We start from the raw sequence: 15,516 nt of genomic DNA, 5'->3' as shown, positions 1-15,516 counted from the left end.
CGAAGGATGGCTGCCGTGATGAGTGAGTCTTGAAGGTTAAGTGTTAAGGGCTCCGTAGATTTCGATACCCTTTGATCCGTCCTGCCTTATTGAAGGTTTTCTATAGCCAATTGATTGTTTGCTATATATTTCCCTTGCTATGTTAAGTGAAGTAGGTCATATCAAGCTATTCATTAAGTTCTCAGCTAGTTTTCTTGATGATATATTAGTTGTGAGAGATGAATTACTTCTAATTTCATTGGCAGTCTCTCTTTAGAAGATGTTCGACCTAAATATTTTCTTTGCAACAAACAATTTTCGAAAAAGGAAGAAATTAGCCAGATATTATGGTCGTGTTCGATTTTTTAGATAAAACAGAACCGAGTTATAATTTAGGATTATGTTGTGAGATTATTTTAGTCATGATTATCCATCTAAGATTGAGTTGTGGGATTGAATCTCATGAATCAAACACACTACATATTTAATCTCGGGATATAATTTTGCAAACTGATGAACACCCCCTATGGCTATACCAACGCCTTTACAATACAAACCAGCCTCCCTCTTCTTTATTAGTATATATATATATATATATATATATATAAACACGCAAGAGTGAAATAATAAAATCCCAAACACTACTACAAACATCCATTCTCTACAAATCCTTATATCTTTGAATCAAACTAAAAGCCAGTCTCGAAAGGCTTGTAAACCTTGAGATCAGAAACAACTCCAGCAACTGAGCCAGCAGCAGCAGCAATAGATATGATCAAACAAGCCCCACTCAACATCTGCAAACAGATCCATCTTGAGCTCCACTTAGGAATCTTGTGGCTACTGATATACATCTCGACCGGGAAGAACACCGTGAGGGGCCAGAACCCCAACGCCCCGAGTAACCCCAGGATACCACCGAAGAACGGCATGACCATGGAGATCGCGGTCGTTATCAGCACGAACACGCTCCTCCACACGAGCCTGAACAGGTTGATCTTGTAGGTGCTCACTGGGATCGTGATCTCCTTGTTTATGACTGAAAATGCGCTCTCTGGGAGGTGTTCCTGTGCGACTCTCTCGATGAAGGCAAATAAGGGCTGGCAGCAGACCTGGTACGTGATAACGTGGTGGATGACTATGGCTGTGTTGGCAATGTCCAGGAGCCCGTAGGGGTTGTAGAATCCGAACCCGGTGAGGAGGTTGCCCGGGGAGGTGTCACCGAAGGCTGCATAGCCGAAGCAGGCGCAGAGCATGTAAAAGATGGTGGTGACAGATACACTTATCATGGTGGCCTTCTTCATTGTATTGTACTCAGATGGTGGGGATTTGATTGTGTCCTGTCATAAATAAACAATGTTTTGTGAGTTTATTACATCATAGTAGGATTTAAGTAATAAAAGAGGTTTCTTTTTCAAGAAATTTACCTGAATTTCAATGAGAATCAATGAGTAAGAATAGGCAAAAGCTATTTCTCCAAGTGCTTGGAAGCTTCTCCAAACCTTCTCCATTTCTGAGACTTCACCAATGCTTACTCCTGTGAGGCTTCCTCTGATTTGCCCATTTTCTAGAAACACACACAACAAACACATACTGTCAAGAATCAAGATAAAGAATTAGAGATGGAAATTAGCATATCTACCAGCAACTTTGGAGATTGCAAGGCCTAAGCCAATGGTGGAGTAAGTGAAGGACATGACAGCAGCAGCAATAGAGAGCCGCCAAATCTCATCAAAATTGGGGATTTGTGAGAGAACCACTTGCACCACACCAAATGCAATCATGTAAGAATTGCTAGAGACTTTGCAAGGATCTTCATGCCCTTTTGTGTGGAAGCAATTTGACCTCTCAATAGCCCTATTCAACATTCCAAACATTTCAACAAACACATCCACACACTAAGGTCATGCTTGGTAAGATGGAATGGAGATATGAATGGAATGGCTATTTTAATTAATCGTTATTAGTGGAATTAAATATTCTAGACACATGGTTTTGTTTTCTGAGTTGTTTAATTAATTAGGAGTACTACTATTATGTCACGACCGCATTTTCTAAGGATAGGCAACACGGTTGATCGCGACTAGGGGAGGGTTAAAGAAGCGGGGAAGAAAGGGGAAGAAAGGGGAAAAACATCAAAACTCGACCATAGGTCCAAACAAATGGGAATAGCTCGAAATAAAATCAGAGTTTTGAACAAAATAGACTTGAGTCTTTTAAGATACACAACGGAAGCAAATGAACGTGGTTCCATGTATGAAGACTTGAACCTCCGAGAGTCAAAATCTGACTGAAGTAAGAGTCTTGTCTCAATAGCACTTCCTCCACCACTTCGCTGCTCAACCTGCACATTTAGAAATATATGCAGGGCTGAGTACAAAAAGTACTCAGTGAACACATTGCCGAATATTACACATATACATTTGAAAATATTGTCAAGCCATCATCACAGTAACACTCGGGGTGTTGTTGAAAAGACCCGAGCTTACTAAACATATCACATTGGACTGCAGTCCCTTTATCCTGTACTTAGCCATATCTGATCACATTGTGCCGTTGAGATGGTGTTCTCACACGGTCACCTTACATACATGTGCCGGGAAGGTGGCCACCTTCCACGGTCACCTTCTCTGCCCAACATGTCAGAGGTATCCTTGTGCCGGGAAGGTGGCCACCTTCCTCGGTCACCTGCTCTGCCCAACATGCAGAGGGAGCTTGTGTACACTAGTCCGAGTGGGGACACCACCCTCACTGGGACCCGAATTCGATTCACATATATCATCTTTCATAATTCACTTGGCCTTAGCCAAACAGATAGGCATCATACACAAAACATTTATGGCAAGACAACATCTTTAAAAATCCACGAACATAGGTTCGAGTTTTCATAAAATATCACCTTAAAATAATTTGCATTTTTATCCACATTAGTATGTAGGATAAGAAAGTTCACCTGGTTCGTTTAGTTCCTTTAACTTGAATTTCTTACTCCGACCTTACTTGCGGAGATAACCTTTTGAAAACAAACAACGTACTAATAAGACTCGAGAAATTCACATACTTATAGGAATGCATGCCCCTACTTTATTTTTATTTTTTTATCATTTGTTCACCGTTAGAAAATTTTAGAAATTTTCATATTAATTAAATTGGGAAATTTAATTAATAGCACTTCTTTATTAAACTTAATTATTTCTGTGATTTGAGAACGTCGTCTCCCTCTTTCTTTCCATTTCCTTAGCGGCCGCCCGAGGCGTCGCGGGGCGATGCCGGTCGACCGCTTATGCCCATAATTCTTCCGTTGGCTCCTCGTATTTTCCATCATAATATCGAACAAAAATCCCAAAATTTATTTAAGCACATAATTGAATTATCGCAACTATTTCCCTTTGTTAAGAAAAATTATATGTTTTCCGGACTTGGGATAAATTATTCATACTTCAAAAATTATTTCGAAATTAATTAAATAACTCCTAAAAATTTATTCAATCCCACAGTTAACTTATCATAATAATTTTCCACCGAGAATTTATATTTATTTTTGTAATAATGGAGTGCTCATTTCAGTTGGAAGAAGAAGAGAAGAAGAAGGAAGCTCAGCTTTTGAGCCCGGCTTTGAGTTCGGCTTTGAGCCGAGAAGACAGTTGGTCTTGAGCCGAGAAGCAAAGGAGTTCGGTTTGTGTACCGAGAAAGGAGTTCGGTTTGTGAACCGAGAAGGGAGCTCGGTTGTGAGCCGAAGAGAGTGCTCGGTTGTGAGCCGAAAAGAAAGTTCGGTCTTGAGTCAAGAATAGAGTTCGTCTTGAGCCGAGAAAGAAGAAGCAACAGTTCGGTCTTGAACCGAGAAGGAAGTTCGGCCTAGAGAAACTAGCCGTTGGAGCAGCAGTTAGTTAGCCGAGATGTAGCAGTTATTCTTCTTGCTTTCTTGATTCTTCTTGTAGTTAGTTAGTAGCAGTTGCTACTTGATTGTAGAGCTTTAAATAGCTCAAAACCCTGTACGTAGTCAGTAGTGAAAATCAATAAAGAGTTTCAAGTTTTCTCTCCAAGATTACCATCTTCGATACTCTAAGTGTGAGTGTGTTCTTCTGCATTGTGAGTTATCATACAACTGTGAGTGTGTGTGTGAGTCACCTGAGTGTGTGAAAGTCTTGTGCGTATTGAATCCCAACAATTTGTAAAAATTATTTAAGCGTATACTTAAATTTTCGTAATTATTTACCGTTGAAAAAGTATTAATTCATACTTGGGATTGAATTATTCGTCCTTCAAAATTTTCCGGGATTTAAAAGCCAAGACTTAATTATTCCCCACCTCATATTTCCATTAAAGAGCTCAACTACCCAAAACATTCCATTTTAGTTTAATAGGCCCATTTTCAAAAAAAAACCCAAAAGGAGAGGCCCAAATCAATTAAATATGGAGCCCAACAATACTCCCCTTTCCACCATCGGTACCACCTCACTTCTTTTCTCATTTCCATTCACAGAGGATTTCCCAAAAAGAGAAATCCCCAATTTGGAGAAATCACTAACCCGTCGCCTACTCCTTCTCACGCCGACTCCGACCTCAATTCGCCGCCGGGTGTCCGCCCTCTGTCACGACATAGCAGCCGTACCGAGCAGCCATCACCGTCGCTGTTATCGCTGTTCCGAGCAGCCATCGTCGCTGCCCTCACAACAGAAACTGTCGCTGCTGTACAGTCGATCCGCTCGCAGCGTCGCCGTCATTCTCAATTAGCCACTGCATTGCCCGTTTGCTGTTCGGACAGCCACCGTTCCTCACCGATTCAACCTCGAAACGACACGGAAGCCCCCCCCCGAAACATCTCCGAACAGCCCCGAAACAACTCCGAACCGTCCCGAAAGATAAGTTCTCATTACAAAGTTATCTTCTTTCATTTTCAGTTTTCAATTACTCTGTTATGGGTGTTCAATTGGTTACGTTCGATTCATTGTTGATGGTGTTGCTTGATCGGGTTACTTGTGTGGGAGGTTGATGTATGAAAATACTATGCTTACGAACTGTAATTTATCTCGATTGAAAAGGAGTATACCTTTAATGGATTTTGAGAGATTAACCGATAGCTCCCTCCTTCGAATTGGGTTCTTGATTTCTTGAGAGAATGAAGCTTGGTTTCTTGATTGCAGAGAACGAATAAGAGAAATTTGATTGTGCCGTGAATAATATAGAGGAAGATGATTTGGTTTAGACGTGGGAGAGATTTAGGGAGTGGGAGAGAGATTCATGGGAGAGAGGGAAGGATGTGGAAAATATCAAAGAATCATTAAATACTTGATTTACAAACTTGGTGACCAAGTTTGATTAAATTATTATTATTATTATTATTATTATTATTATTATTATTATTATTATTATTATTATTTTATTAATTATTTGAGTATTTGCTTACTTAATCATTTAATTTGATGTAGGTATAATCGGTTCAAGTTTGTGGCCGTCCATGTTGAAGTACCCGCTTCCATACGATGTATAAATTAAATTTTGTTGGACTTTTGTTGGATGTATCGGACATTAAAATTTTTATTTGGTGTTATTAGTTTTTTTTTTTTTTTTTTTTTTTTACTTGAAATCTTCGTTCGAGAACGAAGCGACGATTATTTATAATTCCAAGATAAATTATCATACATGAAAATGGCAGATTTCGAATACTACAACGATCACTTATTATTTATCTTTAGGCTAATAATAAAAATAAGGTACGAAAGTTCGGGTTGTTACATTCTACCTCCCTTAAAGAAATTTCGTCCCGAAATTTAGGAAGTACTTAGACAAAAGGCTCGGGATATTTCTCCTCTAGCTCCCATGTTGCCTCTTCTTGTCCGTGGTTTTTCCACAAAACCTTCAGTGTAGTAATCGACTTGTTCCGAAGTGCTGCACCTTTCGGTCTAGTATTTCTACCGGCTTTTCTTCGTAACTCAGGTTAGGCTCTAGGGCGATTTCCTCGTGGCGAATCACATATTTTGGGTCGAACACGTACCTTCAAAGTTGGGAGACGTGGGATACGTTGTGTACGTTCCCAAAGTTGGGTGGTAATGCCAAGCGATATGCTATTGGGCCCACTTCTTCCAGAATTTCATAGGGTCCAATAAATCGTGGTTTCAGCTTTCCCTTGAGTCGAAATCTAGTTATTCCTTTGAAAGGGGATACTTTCAAAAAGACCTTCTCTCCGATGTTAGATTTCAATTCGGCTCGACGTTCATCTGCACAGGATTTTTGCCGGTCTCGCGCTTTCTTGAGGGTCTCACGCGAGGAAATATAGAGTTGATCTAATCGTTTTAACTTTGATAGGAACTGAATTTGGGATTCCAAGAGAAATATTCGAATCGTTCTTGCTTTGTGTAGGCTCCAAGGTAACCATGAAAATAACACGATTATAATTATTTCAATTACATGAGTGTTTGGGTCACCACAAACTTTCACCAGTAGCTTGCAACAAAGGTTTTCATGAAGTGCAAAGACTAGGCTCAATTTGGCTCATTATGCTCACTTCCAGAAAAGAAAAGATACAATTTCAAAGGGCTTGAGCTATACCCATAGAGCTTGGGAATTTTATTGTTGGAAGAGCTTGCTAGATGGAATAAATTGCAAAAGTGGGGTATGATGAATAGAATGCAGATGTCAATAATAAGTTGCCAATAAATTAATCAAAATGAACAGTGAAGTAGAAAAGTTTCCAGTATCTCCTGATGATAACATGAAGACCTGAGATGGAGGGTTACAAATGGATTTGAAAATAATAGGAAAAACAAACAATCGTAATTTGCTCGACAACCCTGTGATAGAAGATCATATCAAGGAAATTTTAGAGTTTGTAAGCAATTCAGGGAAACTAACTAATAAAGAGGGCAACAAGAGGAAATTAGCCAAGGGAGAAGCAATATGCTGGCTTTAACATGGAGCTTGCAGAAAAGCTCAAATCAAGAGACAACAGTCATATTTGAATTCAGAAGATGAGAGTACTCATGTGAAACAAAGAGCTTGTCAATAAGTATGTCTGAAAACACAAAGGGTCAAATTAAAAGGTTTAAGGTCTCAACAGATGGCTGTTCCTATATAGTAAGACTGAAAATGATTGGGCTCAAGTGGATTTGAGAAAGAAGAATAACAAGGAACTACCCTTTTTGGTCAACAACATCGTGATACTATATCACGTTAACGAATTTACAAAGTTTATAACCAAGTCACGGAAATTAATTAGTAGAGAAGACAACCAGAGCAAACTAGTTCGGGAAGAGAGCAAATTACTTTAGACTTGGAGTTGCTAAATAGCTCAAAGCATGATGGAATAATTATAGTGGGATTAAGAAGAAGTGACTATTCTTTATAAATTAATGAGTGTCAGCAAGCACATTTGAAAACACTAAAGATCTACTAATGATCTTTGAAGAATATATTATCATTGAAGAGACAATAGTTTAGGGAAACATGTTCATTATGAAGGCTATAAATAAAGCAGCTCCTAGTATAGAAGTTTGGTGGCAAGAATTCAGAGAGTCAAAGTATTGCTTTTATACAGAACGAGTAAAGAAGGACCGTAGTCACTGGTGGTTATCAGAAAACATGAGGGAGCAAGCTCAAAACTGAAAGTGATTCACAACCTTGACATAGAAGAGGGAAAATAATGGCACCTTACCTTGCAAAAGAAGGCACTTAATATCTTAATTCAACAAAAAGTATTTTGATCAAGGGGGTGCGAGAAAATGACATTCATGGGAATCCAAGTAAGCGTTGCTGATGAATCATCTTGGTTAACTACAATGGTGATACTCCCTTGTTTAATTCCTTATAGAGGATGGTAAATGAGTTATGGGAAACTTTCGTCACAAGCTACTTTCACCTTACGATCACGTCAGATGACCATATGTGGAGATTATGACTCCTTGGTACTCTCGGTTCGTCAGAACTGTCATCCTCGTAACACGCCGTTTCTGTTTACTTATTATTGTAAAGCTAGATTCTTTGTTTACATTGTAATCATATTCTCTTGCCATGTATGTGTTCATCGCTTAGTTGGATCAAAGGTATAATCCTTTGGAGTGATTGGATTGTCAAGAAAGACAATGGCTAACCCAGATTATTCATGTCATTGGGACGTAAAAACATCGTTTTGTTCTATGTTGGATTACTTTTCTCGTGACGAAATTTTTTTCTTATCGTGTACTTTCTTATCGTCGCTCAAGAAAGCGAGAAATGTTCATACTGTACTTCTAAGTTCGAGTTCATATTGTGTTCTAGAAGGAACGCATAACTAAGTATTCTAAGTTCTTGGAAATTTTGATTTCCCCATTCTAGCAACATGATTCAATTACTAACTCAAAAAGAGATATCATTTCACCAACTCAAAAAGAGATATCATTTCACCAATTGGTACCAGACTCGTATACTTTATACTTTCATATTTCAGTAACTTTTTCCATTCAGGAAAGTTACTTCTTTTATTCATGCATTCACAGTCTTTAGCCAAGAAAAGACATACTAACTCTTTTTTTTTAAGCACGCTACCAAATCAAGAAACATCAACTCTTTCTTTAAACTCAGTATTTTCATCTTTTCACTCAAATTAACTGCAAGAGCTATTTGTCCATTTCAAACTTTTAAATATCTTGACTTTCTTTTGAAAAAAAAAAAAAAAAATAAAATAAAAAAAATTACCTTTTTCCTCGTTGAGCGCGATAGGAGGGAAGTGCTAAGAGCATTTTCATCGATTAGACAGTCTAGTGGAACAAGGCTAGACCAAAGATTTTCAAAGAAGACTCTCGATTCAGAGCGAGAAAGAATGCTCTGATACCACTCTGTCACGACCGCATTTTCTAAGGATAGGCAACACGGTTGATCGCGACTAGGGGAGGGTTAAAGAAGCGGGGAAGAAAGGGGAAGAAAGGGGAAAAACATCAAAACTCGACCATAGGTCCAAACAAATGGGAATAGCTCGAAATAAAATCAGAGTTTTGAACAAAATAGACTTGAGTCTTTTAAGATACACAACGGAAGCAAATGAACGTGGTTCCATGTATGAAGACATGAACCTCCGAGAGTCAAAATCTGACTGAAGTAAGAGTCTTGTCTCAATAGCACTTCCTCCACCACTTCGCTGCTCAACCTGCACATTTAGAAATATATGCAGGGCTGAGTACAAAAAGTACTCAGTGAACACATTGCCGAATATTACACATATACATTTGAAAATATTGTCAAGCCATCATCACAGTAACACTCGGGGTGTTGTTGAAAAGACCCGAGCTTACTAAACATATCACATTGGACTGCAGTCCCTTTATCCTGTACTTAGCCATATCTGATCACATTGTGCCGTTGAGATGGTGTTCTCACACGGTCACCTTACATACATGTGCCGGGAAGGTGGCCACCTTCCACGGTCACCTTCTCTGCCCAACATGTCAGAGGTATCCTTGTGCCGGGAAGGTGGCCACCTTCCTCGGTCACCTGCTCTGCCCAACATGCAGAGGGAGCTTGTGTACACTAGTCCGAGTGGGGACACCACCCTCACTGGGACCCGAATTCGATTCACATATATCATCTTTCATAATTCACTTGGCCTTAGCCAAACAGATAGGCATCATACACAAAACATTTATGGCAAGACAACATCTTTAAAACATCCACGAACATAGGTTCGAGTTTTCATAAAATATCACCTTAAAATAATTTGCATTTTTATCCACATTAGTATGTAGGATAAGAAAGTTCACCTGGTTCGTTTAGTTCCTTTAACTTGAATTTCTTACTCCGACCTTACTTGCGGAGATAACCTTTTGAAAACAAACAACGTACTAATAAGACTCGAGAAATTCACATACTTATAGGAATGCATGCCCCTACTTTATTTTTATTTTTTTATCATTTGTTCACCGTTAGAAAATTTTAGAAATTTTCATATTAATTAAATTGGGAAATTTAATTAATAGCACTTCTTTATTAAACTTAATTATTTCTGTGATTTGAGAACGTCGTCTCCCTCTTTCTTTCCATTTCCTTAGCGGCCGCCCGAGGCGTCGCGGGGCGATGCCGGTCGACCGCTTATGCCCATAATTCTTCCGTTGGCTCCTCGTATTTTCCATCATAATATCGAACAAAAATCCCAAAATTTATTTAAGCACATACTTGAATTATCGCAACTATTTCCCTTTGTAAAGAAAAATTATATGTTTTTCGGACTTGGGATAAATTATTCATACTTCAAAAATTATTTCGAAATTAATTAAATAACTCCTAAAAATTTATTCAATCCCACAGTTAACTTATCATAATAATTTTCCACCGAGAATTTATATTTATTTTTGTAATAATGGAGTGCTCATTTCAGTTGGAAGAAGAAGAGAAGAAGAAGGAAGCTCAGCTTTTGAGCCCGGCTTTGAGTTCGGCTTTGAGCCGAGAAGACAGTTGGTCTTGAGCCGAGAAGCAAAGGAGTTCGGTTTGTGTACCGAGAAAGGAGTTCGGTTTGTGAACCGAGAAGGGAGCTCGGTTGTGAGCCGAAGAGAGTGCTCGGTTGTGAGCCGAAAAGAAAGTTCGGTCTTGAGTCAAGAATAGAGTTCGTCTTGAGCCGAGAAAGAAGAAGCAACAGTTCGGTCTTGAACCGAGAAGGAAGTTCGGCCTAGAGAAACTAGCCGTTGGAGCAGCAGTTAGTTAGCCGAGATGTAGCAGTTATTCTTCTTGCTTTCTTGATTCTTCTTGTAGTTAGTTAGTAGCAGTTGCTACTTGATTGTAGAGCTTTAAATAGCTCAAAACCCTGTACGTAGTCAGTAGTGAAAATCAATAAAGAGTTTTCAAGTTTTCTCTCCAAGATTACCATCTTCGATACTCTAAGTGTGAGTGTGTTCTTCTGCATTGTGAGTTATCATACAACTGTGAGTGTGTGTGTGAGTCACCTGAGTGTGTGAAAGTCTTGTGCGTATTGAATCCCAACAATTTGTAAAAATTATTTAAGCGTATACTTAAATTTTCGTAATTATTTACCGTTGAAAAAGTATTAATTCATACTTGGGATTGAATTATTCGTCCTTCAAAATTTTCCGGGATTTAAAAGCCAAGACTTAATTATTCCCCACCTCATATTTCCATTAAAGAGCTCAACTACCCAAAACATTCCATTTTAGTTTAATAGGCCCATTTTCAAAAAAAAACCCAAAAGGAGAGGCCCAAATCAATTAAATATGGAGCCCAACAATACTCCCCTTTCCACCATCGGTACCACCTCACTTCTTTTCTCATTTCCATTCACAGAGGATTTCCCAAAAAGAGAAATCCCCAATTTGGAGAAATCACTAACCCGTCGCCTACTCCTTCTCACGCCGACTCCGACCTCAATTCGCCGCCGGGTGTCCGCCCTCTGTCACGACATAGCAGCCGTACCGAGCAGCCATCACCGTCGCTGTTATCGCTGTTCCGAGCAGCCATCGTCGCTGCCCTCACAACAGAAACTGTCGCTGCTGTACAGTCGATCCGCTCGCAGCGTCGCCGTCATTCTCAATTAGCCACTGCATTGCCCGTTTGCTGTTCGGACAGCCACCGTTCCTCACCGATTCAACCTCGAAACGACACGGAAGCCCCCCCCCGAAACATCTCCGAACAGCCCCGAAACAACTCCGAACCGTCCCGAAAGATAAGTTCTCATTACAAAGTTATCTTCTTTCATTTTCAGTTTTCAATTACTCTGTTATGGGTGTTCAATTGGTTACGTTCGATTCATTGTTGATGGTGTTGCTTGATCGGGTTACTTGTGTGGGAGGTTGATGTATGAAAATACTATGCTTACGAACTGTAATTTATCTCGATTGAAAAGGAGTATACCTTTAATGGATTTTGAGAGATTAACCGATAGCTCCCTCCTTCGAATTGGGTTCTTGATTTCTTGAGAGAATGAAGCTTGGTTTCTTGATTGCAGAGAACGAATAAGAGAAATTTGATTGTGCCGTGAATAATATAGAGGAAGATGATTTGGTTTAGACGTGGGAGAGATTTAGGGAGTGGGAGAGAGATTCATGGGAGAGAGGGAAGGATGTGGAAAATATCAAAGAATCATTAAATACTTGATTTACAAACTTGGTGACCAAGTTTGATTAAATTATTATTATTATTATTATTATTATTATTATTATTATTATTATTATTATTATTTTATTAATTATTTGAGTATTTGCTTACTTAATCATTTAATTTGATGTAGGTATAATCGGTTCAAGTTTGTGGCCGTCCATGTTGAAGTACCCGCTTCCATACGATGTATAAATTAAATTTTGTTGGACTTTTGTTGGATGTATCGGACATTAAAATTTTTATTTGGTGTTATTAGTTTTTTTTTTTTTTTTTTTTTTTTTTTACTTGAAATCTTCGTTCGAGAACGAAGCGACGATTATTTATAATTCCAAGATAAATTATCATACATGAAAATGGCAGATTTCGAATACTACAACGATCACTTATTATTTATCTTTAGGCTAATAATAAAAATAAGGTACGAAAGTTCGGGTTGTTACATATTATTCGTTGATAGCTATGTGTACATCTCCGTGCAGTAGCTGATCTAGAACCCGAAATATAAAAATTAAATATAACTTTTAATAGTAAAATTAAATAATATATTAATTAAAATATAAAAAAATACAAAAGTAATACTATTGATTAAATAGTAAACATTTAGACACCATAAATATTTCAAATGTTTATTTTGGTATACAAGTAATAAGATGCAATAAAGATCACATAAAATAAGTATTTTATAGTAGTAATAAACAGTAAAATGTATCAAATATTTAAAAAAAATTATTTAACTAAAACATAAATTGTATAACAAAATATTATATGTAAACTAAATTAACGTGTTTTAATGGTTTGATTTAAGAATGGTCAATGAGGAAGGCTTATCCATGGACTTGAATTAGTTAAAAGACCATCAACACAATCATCAGGCTACTAATTAAATTAAATATGACATTTGTTGAAAACAAACGCACGGATTGGATATTTCAGTAGAGTATACCCCATGAAAACAAATGAAGAATATTTTGTTTTTCTATTTTTATGGTTTTCCAATTTTATAATCTTGTAAGTATAACGTAACTCAACAAAAAACTCACGCCATGCTTGTAGAAGCGTCGATGGAGTAGCCAATGGCAGTCCCAAAAAGATAGAGGTAATGCACTTCCGCAACCAGATTAACCTGCACCCCAACTGAAAAATAACAAAATACAAAATCTTTTTTCTATGGATCCAATAATTTTAAACTTTGACAGAATTTTCAAGAACACAAACAAACAAACCTAGGTTGGACCTGACGGCATCCATGTACGTATAGTTCCTCTTGCCGCCGGAGCGGTAGCACGAGGCAAGAAGGGTGGAAGTGTAGTATGTGACCAAGGAGAAGATGACGATCATGGTGGGACCCGCAATCCATCCTAACTGAGCGTTGGCCCAAGCCAGTGAAAGAACTCCCGAGCCGATCATGGCGGTGATGATGGCGCCATGATGATGGCCAGACTAGCCGTGAAAACACTTCCTGTATATCACAAAAATATTGAGGAATTAATGGTATCAAAATTCAATCTTTTTAGGGGTGACAAAGGACATGGCGAGTGTTTGTTTGTGGGATTACCGGTTCGTTTGCGGCGGCCGTCGTCGTCGGTGATTGAGATGCCGAAACCTTGATGGTGCTGCCGTTGTAAACTCATTTTAGTGTGTTTGTTTGTGATCGGTTGGTGTTATCCCCTTACCCCTCCCACAAAATTAGTCGCATGGCGCCGCCGCTAATTTAGATATGAGAAGGGAGAAAACAACTTTCTGTTTCTGTGCGCAGAGAAGAGACAGAAATTTAAACTTTCTGTCACTATATAGGCATGCATATATTTCTCTCTATTTTTGTTTGTACAAAATGATTTTTTATAGGCATATTTTTGGGCGAATGGATGTCGTTTTTCTTTACTGGGGATGTGGAGCCCATTTTTAAAAACTACACCAACATTAATATGTCGTCAAGCAAACACATTTCTAGAATAATCTTATATATAATCTATCAACCAAACAACATGATAAAGTCAATACTAATATAGTCCTAGATAAAGCCGGTACTATTTTATCCCATATTGTATCTCACTACTATTTAATCTATTAAACCGAACACCACCTTAGTGGATAATTACTATACATTGCAATTTATATGAGATAATGTAATAACAAAATTTCAAATTTTTTGCAATGTACTTGAATTTATAAAAAAAGAGATACACGCGTGAAATCACTTAGTCAATTTTTTTTCACATCAACTTAATTAATTAATAGTACACAAATTATAACATTCAATACATAAAATATCTATGACCAAAAAAATAATCATCATATATGTGTATAAAACCAATATGAGTATATGACTAATTACTAAGAATTACTTAGTAAGAATATTTATATGTTTACGTGACTTATGTGTATATTGATCTAATTATAAAGACTAAGTTCATATTAAAGTCGAAAATTAATATAAAAAGTGACACCCTGATTGACCGATTTTGATTAAAGAATTAGAATTTGGGTATATTGATAACCTCCCTTTTTACATTATAATGAAATATTATACATACGTGAAAAGATAATAGTATATGTATAAAGATATGTATATAATTATAAGATAATTGATAAGCTATGGGACTTAATTTGAACGATTATCTAACGATTGTGAGCTACTGGTGATTGTGCACAATCTAACGATTGTGAGCTACTGGTGGATTATCTAACTATTGTGAGCTACTGGTAATTTGAACATTATCTAACGATTGTGAGGTACTGGTGGATTCTCTCTTCTCACAGATACTCTTTATCAATCTATTCTCACGCGTAAACAATGTCGTGCTTAAACAACATACCACGAAATACAGATTTAGTTTTGTACACATAATTAGCTTTTTTCACTATTCAATTACCATTTTCCCATGGGCTCCACCTCACCCAGTTCATTCTCTCACGACTCACATACATATGTTAATTACTCATTCTTCCGTCCGCGAATAAGAGTCGCATTTTTTCGACACAAGTGTTAAGAAATGTTAAAAAAATGGGCTGAAGAAAATTAGTGGAACATGTATCCCACATGAATATATTAGTTTAAATGATATGTGAATAGAATGAGTTGGTGAAATGTGAGACTTCTTTACCATTTGTAGTAGTAAATAGTAATTATGAACCAGACCTCCTATTTGCATATATATTCTCATCACGTACATGGTCGACTAAGTCTCTATCAGTAGGTGTGAGATTATTTGAGGTATTTGCATATATATTCTCCTAAAGCAGGGTTTGTTTTTAATTCACACTTATATCACCTTCCTTTTGGCTGTTATTGACTTTGGGTATGATGCTGATGCCTTGTCGTAATGTGGCGCAACCAGTTTCCATCACGAATAATCACACTTATATCACCTTCCTTTTTGCTCTTATTTTGTTTCCACCAAGATATTCAATAAACACGACACAGTTTGGCTCCTAAAATTTAGACTGCAAAATTTTAAAAACAAA

General features: G+C 37.6%; 1 long non-coding RNA gene and 1 pseudogene across 1 annotated transcript; both read right to left on the bottom strand.

Moving 5' to 3' along the window:
• Positions 1–522: 522 nt before the first annotated feature.
• On the bottom strand, positions 523–13,682 carry LOC121807868 (annotated as a pseudogene).
• On the bottom strand, positions 9,048–12,395 carry LOC121808365. Its single transcript, XR_006052176.1, has 3 exons — positions 11,806–12,395; positions 9,708–9,767; positions 9,048–9,097 (listed from the first exon to the last, which is right to left on the bottom strand). It is a non-coding gene; the product is annotated as an uncharacterized LOC121808365 (long non-coding RNA).
• Positions 13,683–15,516: the final 1,834 nt, after the last annotated feature.

Source organism: Salvia splendens, chromosome 6, assembly GCF_004379255.2.
Source record: "Salvia splendens isolate huo1 chromosome 6, SspV2, whole genome shotgun sequence".
NCBI classification, from domain to species: Eukaryota; Viridiplantae; Streptophyta; class Magnoliopsida; order Lamiales; family Lamiaceae; genus Salvia; species Salvia splendens.
This window is presented reverse-complemented; position numbering and strand designations above follow the sequence as displayed.